Source organism: Pygocentrus nattereri, chromosome 1, assembly GCF_015220715.1.
Source record: "Pygocentrus nattereri isolate fPygNat1 chromosome 1, fPygNat1.pri, whole genome shotgun sequence".
Lineage (NCBI taxonomy): Eukaryota > Metazoa > Chordata > Actinopteri > Characiformes > Serrasalmidae > Pygocentrus > Pygocentrus nattereri.
In genome coordinates this window covers 18,953,596-18,966,571 of record NC_051211.1, presented here as the reverse complement: position 1 = coordinate 18,966,571, position 12,976 = coordinate 18,953,596, and the positions used below count along the sequence as shown (strand labels likewise).

Here is a 12,976-nt window from a genome sequence, read left to right as displayed (position 1 = left end):
ATGCCAGTAACAGTTTATCTATTTTACAGCATAGTAAACTCATCCTAAAAGTTTCTTGCAACTGAAATATTTCATTTCAGTTTGTTGTGGACAGAAATGTTATTTTCTGTTCCTGTTGCAGTGTTCTGACTTGCGGTGATAAAATTAATTGATTCTTAGATGCATATCGATCCTCGATTGAAATGGAAAGATTCTGCATCAGTTCTCAAAATGCTGTGTGATTATATAGCATATAGCTGATATAATAGCAGAAGACACCTGGTGTTTTTATTGGTGATGCATGTGGACTAGACATTGCTCAGGAACACTCTCATCTGTACGCTTATTATTAATGTGCAATTAGCATGCAAGTCAAATTATTGTGTGTCATTTAAAGAGGAAAAAGAGACATGAATGTACAACATCACACCCAGAGGGAGAAGCAGCTTAGAAAATGTATGTGTGTGAGTGCGTGCGTGTGTGTGTGTGTGTGTGTGTGTGTGTGTATACATCATCACTGTCCAATGAAAACCAAGTATCTCCATCATTTGAACATGGCAGTCCACATTTACATTGTGTGATTTTTTTGATATTGATATGTTTGTAGTCACAACTTTCAAAATGATAAGAAGTGATTGTCATGTTTTGTGTTTCACATGTTATTCAGTAATATATTATTCTCATTGAAGATTTTCAGTAAATCAATGTTTTTCTCTGTACTGCATATATATAAAGCATATATCTCTATACACTACATTATGGCATAAAAAGTCAGCTTTACTTCCCACATTCAAATTTGAACCCCAATCTATAGCCTATTTTGCATTCTCAGACTAAATAAAAAAAATAAAAAAATAACTGAAATATTTTAACATATATTACACATGTTAGTAATACAGTAAACATACTTCAATTAATACAAAACATTAATGAAATATAGATATAAATGCCTTTTATATTTAAAGCATGTTTTTAATCCCAGCAATTTATTTAATGCTTGGGATATTTTTGTTCTTTCAATGATAGCATTTTAAGAATGTCTTTAAAATGAGTCAACTGAATTAATATCAATTTGTTTTTATTTACCTAACACCTAAAAAAGTCAGATGGGGGTACTCGAGAGCTCCTGTATAACCTAAGCTGACCCGTGAGCTCTGTTCTTAAAAAGATCTTGAAGAATGGCCATGTGATAATAGTTTAGTACATAATAGTAATAAAGTTGTGATTTTGTTTTTGATGCAGTGCTTTGACAAATCTTGTCCTTATTCTTTACAGCTATTTTAACCTTTTGAAAAACTTTTAGAAATCAGCCTAAATATATGGCAGTAGTGCATTTATCCAGTCTAATAAAGAATGAATTAATGAAAACTGTTTTTGGAAAAACAAATAGAAATGGAAAGAATGTTTTTTCTGCATGTTTGTGGTGTTTTTGTAATTTACTGGAGATTTGTACTCATTTTAAACTGTGATAAAAGATGAAACACTGATTGTGTTCTATGTTTGTTTTTCTGCAGGTCTGAGGGCCGTACTCTGTGACTTTGGCCAAATTTCTGATGTGGGTATTTAATACTCAGTGACACACCTGAGTTCAACTATTTTAGTGTCATGCAGAGACACTGACATTCCTTTATAACATTTACCCTTGAGTGGTGTTGATGTTTTTGTTACTCAGTGGTCTGGTGGATCCACTGCATTATTGTTTTTTACAATACAACCGGATACATGGACATGTTATGTGGACATGGAGATGGTTGGTGTGAAAGTAGAGGAGGGAATGGATAGGGCAAGATGGAGGCAGATGATCCGCTGTGGCGACCCCTAAAGGGAGCAGCCGAAAGAAGAACAAGAAGACAATACAACCATAACAATTTATGTAAAAATATCAGATGTTTAAAATATAATAAGCCTCCAGCATAATGTTCTCCTTTAGCAGCCAGTCAGCAGCTTGTCCATCTTGTCCATGTTGACCCCCCTCCCTGCCCAAAAAGTCCCCTAACAGAAAATTCATTCACTTCACTGCACTGTGAAATGCCCTTATTTTTGTTATTTGATTCCTTTTTTTGGAATAAGAAAGAATTGGATAACTTTATCTACATTACCTGTTTATCCACTACCCTGTTAACACCTGGTCACTTCATGCACCTAGAATATCAAGATTATATCTGGCTAAGGCCAAACCACATAACAATGCCAGTGTAAATGCCTCCAAGACCCATTTATAACAGATACAAATAAGATCATTCAAGCCACTTCAGGAGACGATGTGAGACCCCCCAGTACAACAAAACTCCTTCCCATGCAGGACATCACCAGCTATGTGATCTGTGTCTGTGATGAAGATAATCATGGAGGACACACATGGTTCCCTTAAGTTTAAAGAAGGTAGCAGCCATATTTAGCATAGCACAGCAAGACGCTGAGCAGATAAACAGTTAGCAGGCCGATTAGCATATTCCATCCCACACAGCAACTGGATTTCAGTCTGACCAACTGGAGATACATTTGAGTGGAAATTCATGTAGCTGAAATATTATGAAGGTACAATCCAGACACAAGTCACCTGAAGTAACCAGGTGTAAATGGGGTCTATATAAGGGTCAACCTCTTAAAAGGCCAGGGCCAGTGGGTCCAAAGTTTTATTACACAGTTCTGTAACTTAAGAATAGCTTCACCAGCTTGCATTGCAGTTACTGAATAAAAAGACTTGGTATGTAATACCATAACCAGTTAAAGACACATTCAAACTAGTTTTAAATGCAATATTAATTGTATATATTCTTGTTTTTACTAAAGGCTCAACACAAGCATCACCTTTACAAATGTTCTTATCCATTATAGTTGTATCTTTTTTACCATCTGTCATCTCAGACATTTAAATAACTGTTAGTGTTTTAGTGGTGTAAAGGCAGAGTACTCAATATATATCAGATTCACTTGTAGCTGATTTGGGTCTACTAGTCTACCCTTGTGAAAAACCACACAGAGTAGTGCTGAAACAGTCTGCTGTTCTGTTATTTAGAAGCATTCATTTGTACTAAATCACTGGTCAGAAGACTCAGATTATCCTCTAGCAGTAAAATAATGGTTCTACTTGGGTTCTTTAGTCAAGAAAATTGTTATATATTGAATTATGAACACTCAAAGAACCCTTTTCATGATTAAAGGGCTCTTTGTGTCATGAACGGGCCCTTTGTATTGACGGAGAATGTGCTGTAAATGGTAGTTATGACGTCAATAATAATTAAATGTTTATATGTCTCAACCAATTTCAGTGAGTTTTATATTCATGGGTTTATAATCTACATGCAGCATAAAAAAAGGTTTGTCTGCAGTTACTTGGAATCTCTAGTAATAATCTATCAATCTGCTAGATTTTTTATTAGTTTTCTCAAGAACTGCACCGATAGTAATTCTAAGTAACATTAATTTGTTCAAACAAATAAGATTTGCTTGCTCAAATAGTACTGATTATCCTCTTCAGGCTGTTAGGAACGTAATAATGAGAAAACTACTAAATTCTTGTTTAGCAAGTTTTTTTTTTCTCTTTCATGAACAATAAATGGCTTAATTCCAGAACAAGAAATCTTTACTTTATGAAACAATGAAGACATACTGAACAATGAAGGCATACAATAAACTCATAACGTTATATATTAACAGTAGTAGATGAATGCAAATGTTGACATTCCTTAATGAACACTATACCTTACACTGAAACAACTCTGTGCATCACTGTCTTTGTGATCAGAGACACAAAACTAAACATGTTGAAAGCTCAAAATAAATTTCAGAGCTCAGGAAAATGGCAGCCAATGAATATGTAGGGGAAAGTACATTAGGTTTTCTCTACATCTGCTCATTTAATCAAGTAAAATTGTAACTAATCTGGTGAAGCGAGCAGGTGGAAAGAAAATTGAGACTTCTCAGCCTGTACTTGACAACCACTAGTTGAAATGGCCCAACGTAATAAGAACAATTGCTGTCCAAAACATAAATACTTAACTTTAATACTCAGAACTCAGCTCTGACAGGTTTTCCATCCTGTTCACTTAAACAGGCTGTTCACTTTTTTACTTGTTTCCATGAGCAGCTGGAAAGAAAGTCTGTCAAGATCAACCATCTGAACCCACACTTGTCTACCTCTACATTAACCTGTAGTGACCTGTAGTCTAGCACTGAAAAGACTGGAAAAAAGAGGAAGAGCCACTTTGTAATTGTTATACACTGTTGGAGCACATCCTGCAGGTGGCGCTATTTCTGTGTCTCTTCAGTTAAAGACTTCAGTCAAAGGGCTTTGCTGAGATCTTCCAGTTACTGAACAGAAAAAAAGAAAACACTTTTCTTCTGTGTCAATAAACAAAATACTGTCTGTATTGAAAAAATGTTTTATCTTCATTACATCAGTGGTAATTCCTATATTATGTAGCACACACTTGATTTTATTCATTCATCTTCAGGAGAAACATACAAAGTTAGAACAAAGGAGGACATATTATATTCATAAATTCCACATTAAGTTTTAATCAACACCATCATAGCATACTTTTACTTTACCTTGAAGAGAGGTCTTATACAAAACGCAACAATACATAATGGAATAAAAGAACCCTTCGCTAACTGGCCCTCTTTCTCTTCAGCTGAGCATATATGGGAAAATTTTTCTCTGACATCACTTTTAATTTAAATGAGTTTGAGGTTGGTGCTAGACTGGTACAGTGTATCCATGCCACAAAGGAAAGAAAAAAAAAAGCCTGGTTTAATTCAAAATTATACTTGATTACATGATAAACATGTATACTTTGTATGTATCTTTATTTTACTTTAGTGTTTATTGTACAAATGATGTATTTGTTCTGTTTTATGTTGCTTTACTGGCAAAAACACACTTTCAGACTACACACACACACACACACACACACATTTTCTAAGCCGCTTCTCCATCAGGGTCACGGGGACTTTCAGACTAGATAAATAGTTTTAAACAATTTTCTTGGCTGCCTTTGATGTTTGTACAGTACTGTCTGTGTAAAATTACAGTCTCTAAATAAGAAATGCATGCTGATAGTTTGAAAATACAATCTTCACTTCATATTTCCTGTAATGTGAAATGTAGATAAATGTAGATATGTTGAAAACATAATTTAGACTTGGACTTTAGACTAAATCCTTTGCACTGAATGACCCTATACCTTAATTGATTTGATTTCATAAAAATTTCATTTTATCATTTTATTAATGACTTGTGAGGGGTGTGACAACTAAAATAAATTTAGCAACATATGACATGAAAATATGGGACATATACACTATATATATAATTAACCTCATGCAAAATGATAGTGAGATAGTGAGAAATCAGATGGCATTGAGTGCAGGTAAGGAACAAATCACACATTGCAAGACTTAGTGGTTTTTCAGTTGCATTCTTATTTAAAATGTCTTCCTTGAATCTCTTTGTTGCCTCTGGCTCTGGATCTGGCTCTACTTTCCAGTCTTAAACAGTTTTATAAAAATTCTGTTAGATCAATAAAAATAGAAAACAGCATGTTACTAAAATAAATGATGTAACATTTAAATGTAATGTAACCGACCTTTCTCCTCAGTGAGATCTAGATCAAGGATTTGAGGAGTAGGCACTCTCCTGTGGTCTTGTCGACAAACATCTGCCTTCATTTTTGGGGCGACTGGCACTTGCTGAGGCTACCTCCACTTGTACCTCAGCACTGAGCTGTGATAGTGTAAAATAAATGCAGTCACGTTTTGTTAGTGTGTTGTGTTTTACAGTGCAAGACACAATTACAAAAAAACTACAATCTAGGGCAACAAAACTTTCAAAGTGGAAATTCATTTAAATTAGGGCTGTCAAATTAATGCATTAATTTAGATTAAATGATCACTGAAAAATTATCCATCCATCCATCCATTTTCTAAGCCGCTTTAACGCATTAAAAAAATGAATTGCCTTTCATGTGTGATGAGCAGAAAACAGGTGTACTGTTTCTTTAAGACGTGTTGATCCGCAGAGCTCATGTGTGCAGACAAAATTAGGCAGAAGAAGTGGTGTGTGCCTTGTGACAGACGCTACCCGAGGCTCTCATCTCATTTTCCAATTTTATTTTATTTTATATAAAGAATAACGCCATTGTGGGCTTTGGCTCTGGGTTCATGTGTGAACAGACAGAGCAGGGCAGAGTAGCGAGATGGTCTTTATACAGCCAGCTACCAAATAAATCAACCAGCACAGCACCTACGACCTGTGAGCCTTGTGTCTTATTTCAGTTCAGTTCACTGTAACACGATGGAGGTAAGTAAAACCCTCAATGGGACAGCGGATGAGACTCAGTTGGCGACTTCGAGTTGCTCCAGATATTTTAAGCCATTCAAATCCACCCCCTTCTCTGATGTTTGGAAACGCAGCCAAAAGGAATTCTCTAAATGCGTGTGGATTTGTCTGATGCATGTGCAGGTGCATGGCCGTTCTTAGTTGGTGGAGCGATTTGTCTGGTTAATTCCGATAACGAACGAGACTCCCTCATGCTAAATAGTTACGCGGCTCCCCGTGGTCGGCGTCCAACTTCTTAGAGGGACAAGTGGCGTTCAGCCACACGAGATGGAGCAATAACAGGTCTGTGATGCCCTTAGATGTCCGGGGCTGCACGCGCGCCACAATGGTTGGATCAGCGTGTTCCTACCCTACGCCGACAGGCACGGGTAATCCGCTGAACCCCATTCGTGATTGGGATTGGGGATTGCAATTATTTCCCATGAACGAGGAATTCCCAGTAAGCGCGGGTCATAACCTCTCATTGATTAAGTCCCTGCCCTTTGTACACACCGCCCGTCGCTACTACCGATCGGATGGTTTAGTGAGGTCCTCGGATCGGCCTCGGGGCACCTTCGTGGGGCCTTGGCGTAGCGCCGAGAAGTCGATCAAACTTGACTATCTAGAGGAAGTAAAAGTCGTAACAAGGTTTCCGTAGGTGAACCTGCGGAAGGATCATTAACGTAGGTCGGGTAGCGCCGTGGGGCGCGCCTCCTCACTTCTTTAAAAGCCAGGAGGAAGGACGCGAGGGTGGGCTCGAAAGTCTGCGGACCGGTAAAGCTTCGCCCTTCCCCTCCTCGTGGTGCTCGGTCTCCTACTCACCGCTGCGTGCGCCCCCTAGGCGCCGTGGCACAGGGACTGGTACCTACTGCTTGCTGCGCTACGCGACAGGGCGGGCGCGGGGGCGAGGTTCAATGTAGGCTCTCCTACGCGTAGGAGGGTTACGGACCGGAGGGCACCCGTTCTGCTTTTTTTTTAACAAAACCGTTTGTGTCTGTTTGATTCTGGGCCTTAAACACAACAAACCAAGAGTACAACTCTTAGCGGTGGATCACTCGGCTCGTGCGTCGATGAAGAACGCAGCCAGCTGCGAGAACTAATGTGAATTGCAGGACACATTGATCATCGACACTTCAAACGGACATTGCGGCCCCGGGTCACTCCCGGGGCTACGCCTGTCTGAGGGTTGCTATCGCAATCGATCGGACTTACCGTCCCCCTTTTCCGAGGGGTTCGGGGGACCGCAGCTGGAGGTTCGCAGGCGCCACCCCGTGCGCCTTCGTCCTCCTAAACGCAGACTCCGTCTCTGTTTCGGGCGCACAGGTTTAAAATTTGGGGCCCGCCTTGCGCGGCTCCCCTGCCCGTTTGCCGTTTCTCTCCTCCGTTAATCGGCGGCTTTGCTGGGCAGTCGTGGGCTGGAGGTTAGGGATCCAGCCTTGTGACCAGAAGGTCGCCGGTTCGATCCCTAGAGCCGACAGTACATGACTGAGGTGTCCTTGAGCAAGACACCTAACCCCCAACTGCTCCCCGGGCGCTGCGGATTGGGCTGCCCGCTGCTCTGGGCAAGTGTGCTCACTGCCCCCTAGTGTGTGTGTGCTCACTAGAGTGTATGTGGTGTTTCACTTCACAGATGGGTTAAATGCGGAGGTGAAATTTCCCTGTTGTGGGACTAATAAGGGTCACTTAATATTTACTTAACATTTTCTGAAGGTTCATGGGGCCCAACGTATCATAACAAAGCACCCCCAGATCTGAAAAACATGCCAAAAACATCACAGACTTTCTGTAATATTTAACAGCAGAGGTGATCTTCTTTTTTTTTTTTTTGCATGACCACCCTTCTCTTTATGTCAAACCCAACTTCAGTTTTGTTGCTATATTTTTTAAATTAAATATTCATTGTTCGTGGTGCATCAGCGACACTCAACTCAAACTAGTGATTCCGTCTGTTCAGACCTGACTACACGATCTCAGTATGTCAGATCTTACCATCTTAAAGTAGTGTACAGAAAAAAAAACAAAAAAGAAACTATGAGATAAGGAATCACTAACATTCAGGTCACACCTTGCCCTGTAAGTCAGACCTACTATATTGCATATAAAGGCATCCATGTAATGAACTGACATGTAAGTGCGCTTTAATGTAACACCATTACAGTCATCAAACCCTGCGTATTTATAAAATCGTATCCCAGTGCTCATTGGGCTGAAAGCAGAAAGCACCCTGAACAGGTCGCCAGTCCATCACAGGTACAATGTCTAGTGTAATATGCAGTCAAATAAACCTCACTTTACTCAGTGGTCACTACATTTGATTTGTGACCTTGTTGAAGAGCATAATCTTTATATGTTTCTTTCAGAAACATGGCTCAGTGAAAAACTTGAAGCTGCTCTGGAAAACAACAGATTTATGCACACACTAAGAAGAACTGAGGCATGCATTTATAATACTGCCTTTAACTGCAAAAATATTGATGTTGGTGACTTTATATTTTTTGTGTGTGTTGCAGTCAATATTTAACACTTTGATGTTATTAATTGTAATATATAGATTCCCAAGTGAAATAATTCATTTTTGGTAGAAATTACATTTGTAATGTTAATTCTATCCACAAGCTGCGATGAAATTCTTCTCTCTGGAGACTTCATATTACATATTGATAATCTCTCAGAGAATCCTGCATTAGAATTAATTAGGTTTGTAGAGACATTTGAGTTGAACACGTGGCCAGCTCTACCCACAAGATAGGTCACATCCTGGATCTGGTGATCACTAATGGTTTAAACACAAAAGTGTCCTTCATCTCCGATGTCCTCATATTAGATGATTTCAGTATCTTTTACATCAGTTTCCTTTAGAGGACCGGAGAGGAGCGGTATCGCAGGTCCTTCCTTCCTGCTGCTGTGAGACTGTTCAATCTGCCCTGCTCCCATTAGACAATACACACACACACACACACACACACACACACACACACACACACAACATACACACATACAATATACACACATTCAGAATGCAAATTTTTTTTTGCACAGAGTGCAATACAGATCTTATGCAACTCTTATTTCTATTATTATATTCTTATGCTTATTTTGTTGTAAATAGTCTAGAGATTTAAATTAATAATAATGTTTATACTGTTTCCCGTTTCTATTACTGAGTGCCTTACTTCTATTACTCTGCTGCTGTAATATTGTGAATTTCCCTGCTGTGGGACTAATAAAGGATTATCTTATCTTATTTTATCTTATCAGTGTAGAAGTATGAAGTATCTGAAAACTATTTAAGAAAGCATTACATTAACTCAGGAACTTGAGAAGGTAAAATATATATAATAGTGCATCAAATACAGCACCAACTCCCTCCTGAAATAAACTAGTCTCTGATGTAAATACTACAATAAAAGACATTTTTAACCATTTATGAGTGAGAAAACACGGCAGATCAGGAGAAACTGTCATATATCAGAGCACTTGGAGAGGAAAACTAACCTGCATTATGACATTCTCAAAGAGCAGATCTCCATCTACCATACTGTGATGAAAATATCAAGAAAAATACTTTTTCCATCATAGATTGGCTAACTCTAACTTTTCTGTTAATGTGGTGGCGGCGCTTTACCTTCTAAAATCTGCCAAGAGTGTGAAACTCAGTTTCAAAATAAAATAAACTTGATAATATAGAGTGTAGCTCAGACAACTCAAACAAGCTGCTATAACCATCCTGATAATCCACCTACAAAAGTAATGACTTCTTTCTTTGTTAGGCATCAACAGGAGCTTACAACTGTTATAAAGAAAGTAAATTCATCCACATGTGACCCTGAACTTGTTCCTACTTCATTCCTTAAGAGTTTTTGGGGGTGCTCAAAATGATATTTTTACTATTGCAAACCAGGAAAGGGTGTTTTAAAACTGCAGATAAAACTGCCCTAGTGAAGTTTCTATTGAAAAAGAGTAACAAGAATCAAGCAAGTTATATAAGATGTTTCAATCAGGTTTCTGTTCTACCCATAGTACTTAGACAGCATTGTGAATGACCTCAGGCTCAGTGCTGATGCAAAAAAATCCTTCTGTTTTGGTCTTATTGGATCTTACTGCAGCTTTTGATACCATTGATCAGAAGATTGTAATACGTTGCCTCAAAGATATTTATTAGGCCTCTCAGGAACAGTTTTGGAATAGTTTAAATCAAATTAAATGCATTTATAATTCTTATATTCACTGGGAAATCATTCATCAGAGAGATGTAACATTTTTTATGGAGTCCCAAAAGGATGAGTTCTAGGGCCCTTGTTGTTCTCTTTGTACATGTTACCTCTAGGTCATGTCATAACATAAACATAAAATAACTTTTCATAGCTATGCTGATGACGCACAATTTAAAATTTGACACACAGCTGTACATTGTATACAATTTGAAATTTCAATTTGTTCTGATAATCAAGACTCTGTGACAGGCTTGATTGCTGTGTGTCAGATATTTCTCAGTGAAGGGGATGTCACAAAAATCTCTTACAACTTGATGCTTGGTACTAAAAGTCAGAGAAAAATGCTTTATGAGAAGCTCATTTTTTTCAGCTTTGTGAACCAAACCTGAAATACCAAAGCTAGATTCTTAGTTAATGTTTTTTAAACCACTTGTAAATGCAGTTATCAGTCAAGAAAGTAACTTTTTAACATTAGAGAAATATTGCAAAAGTTCAGCTTTTGCAGAGGAAGTTATTAATGCATTTGTTACAAGCAGAATTGATCAAAGTCCTACTAGGCTTGCTAAGATAACAATCCATCCTCTACAACTCACACAGCAGTAACCTAACAAAAAAGAAAAAAGAGAGATCATCACCATTTTGAAAGAACTGCACAGGCTACCTCTATTTTTCAGGATAGATTTTAAAATTCTTACTACATTATCCAAATATGTCAGATCTTGCCCCCTTAAATAACTACGGAAAGACAAATAAGAAAGTATGGGAAAATAATTTTTAACATTCAGCTCACACCTTGCCCTTTCAGTCAGACTTGATATACTGCATGTAAAGGCATTCATGTAATGAACTAAAATCTAGGTGTGGTTTAATGGAACTTAAGTTCTGAACATTATAGACTAGTAATTTTGTCTGTTCAGATCTGACCACGTAATCCTAATATGGCAGGTCTTACCACCTTAAAATAGTGTACAGAAAAGCAATTTAAAAAGTATGAGAAAATTATTTTTAACATTCAGGCCACACCTTGCCCTTTCATTTAGACCTGATATGCTACATTCGTGTAATGAAGGCACATTTAGGTGTGGTTCAAAGGAACTTCATTTCAACCAGGAAAGACTGAACATATTATTGGTAAATTGCATCTAAACCTTTTTACATTTGTGAATATTATCTTTGAATTTGTTTGATGCTATATCCATCCATCCATCCATTTTCTAAGCCGCTTCTCCGTCAGGGGGTGCTGGAGCCTATCCCAGCAGTCTTCGGGCGGAAGGCAGGATACACCCTGGATGGGCTGCCAGTCCATTGGAGGGCAGACATGCAGACACAGACAGTCACTCACACACTCACACACTCACACACACACTCACACACTCACACCCAGGGGCAATTTAGCATGTCTAATTGACCTGACTGCATGTCTTTGGACTGTGGGAGGAAACTGGAGAACCTGGAGGAATCCCACACAGACACAGGGAGAACATGCAAACTCCACACAGAGAGGACCCGATCACCTAGCTGGGGAATCGAACCCAGGCCCTCCTTGCTGTGAGGCGACAGCGCTACCCACCACGCCACCGTGCCGCCTCCGGCTTTAGGTTATGTGATGCTAAAATATGTTAACACATATTTCAATACAAGTTAGAATTTGAGGATGGCTTTGAACGTCACTTTTGTCAACAAAAATAGTATTTTCTGCATGTTTTGTGTGTGAAGCATCCTTAGCAATAAAATAATTGATTGTCTATCTATATGTACACTTACCAGCCACTTTATTAGGTACAGTTGCTTAGGTACAGTTGCTTTTTAACACAAATAGCTAATCAGCCAATCACATGGCCACAACTCAATGCATTTAGGCATGCAGAGGTGGTCAAGAGAACTTGCTGAAGTGCAGACTGAGCATCAGAACAGGGAAGAAAGGTGATTTAAGGGACTTTGAACGTGGCGTGGTTGTTGGTGCCAGACGGGCTGGTCTGAATATTTCAGAAACTGCTGATCTACTGGGATTTTCACACACAACCATCTCTAGGGTTTACAGAGAACGGTCCAAAAAAGAGGAAATATCCAGTGAGCGGCAGTTGTGTGGACAAAAATGCCTTGTTGATGTGAGAGGTCAGAGGAGAATGGGCAGACTGGTTCGAGAAGATAGAAAGGCAACAGTAACTCAAATAACCAACCAAAACCTCTGAGGAAAGTTTCCAACATCTTGATAAAAGTATGCCACAAAGAATTAAGGCAGTGATGAAGGCAAAAGGGGATCCAACCTTTTACTAGCACCTAATAAGTGCCTAATAAAGTGGCCGGTGAGTGTATGTGTCTTTGTCTGTTATGAATGTATCATAAAAATATTTAAATATTTTAAACTATATTTTATAGAGGATTGAGCAGAATCTCACTGTAGTACTGCCATAGTATCTGCTGGATCTTACACTGTAATTTACAAGATCAAAATAGTATA

General features: G+C 38.6%; 1 non-coding gene across 1 annotated transcript; it reads left to right on the top strand.

Moving 5' to 3' along the window:
• The first annotated feature begins 7,336 nt into the window (after positions 1 to 7,336).
• Positions 7,337 to 7,490, top strand: LOC119264569. The gene has a single exon (XR_005131133.1). It is a non-coding gene; the product is annotated as a 5.8S ribosomal RNA (ribosomal RNA).
• The last annotated feature ends 5,486 nt before the right edge of the window (positions 7,491 to 12,976 follow it).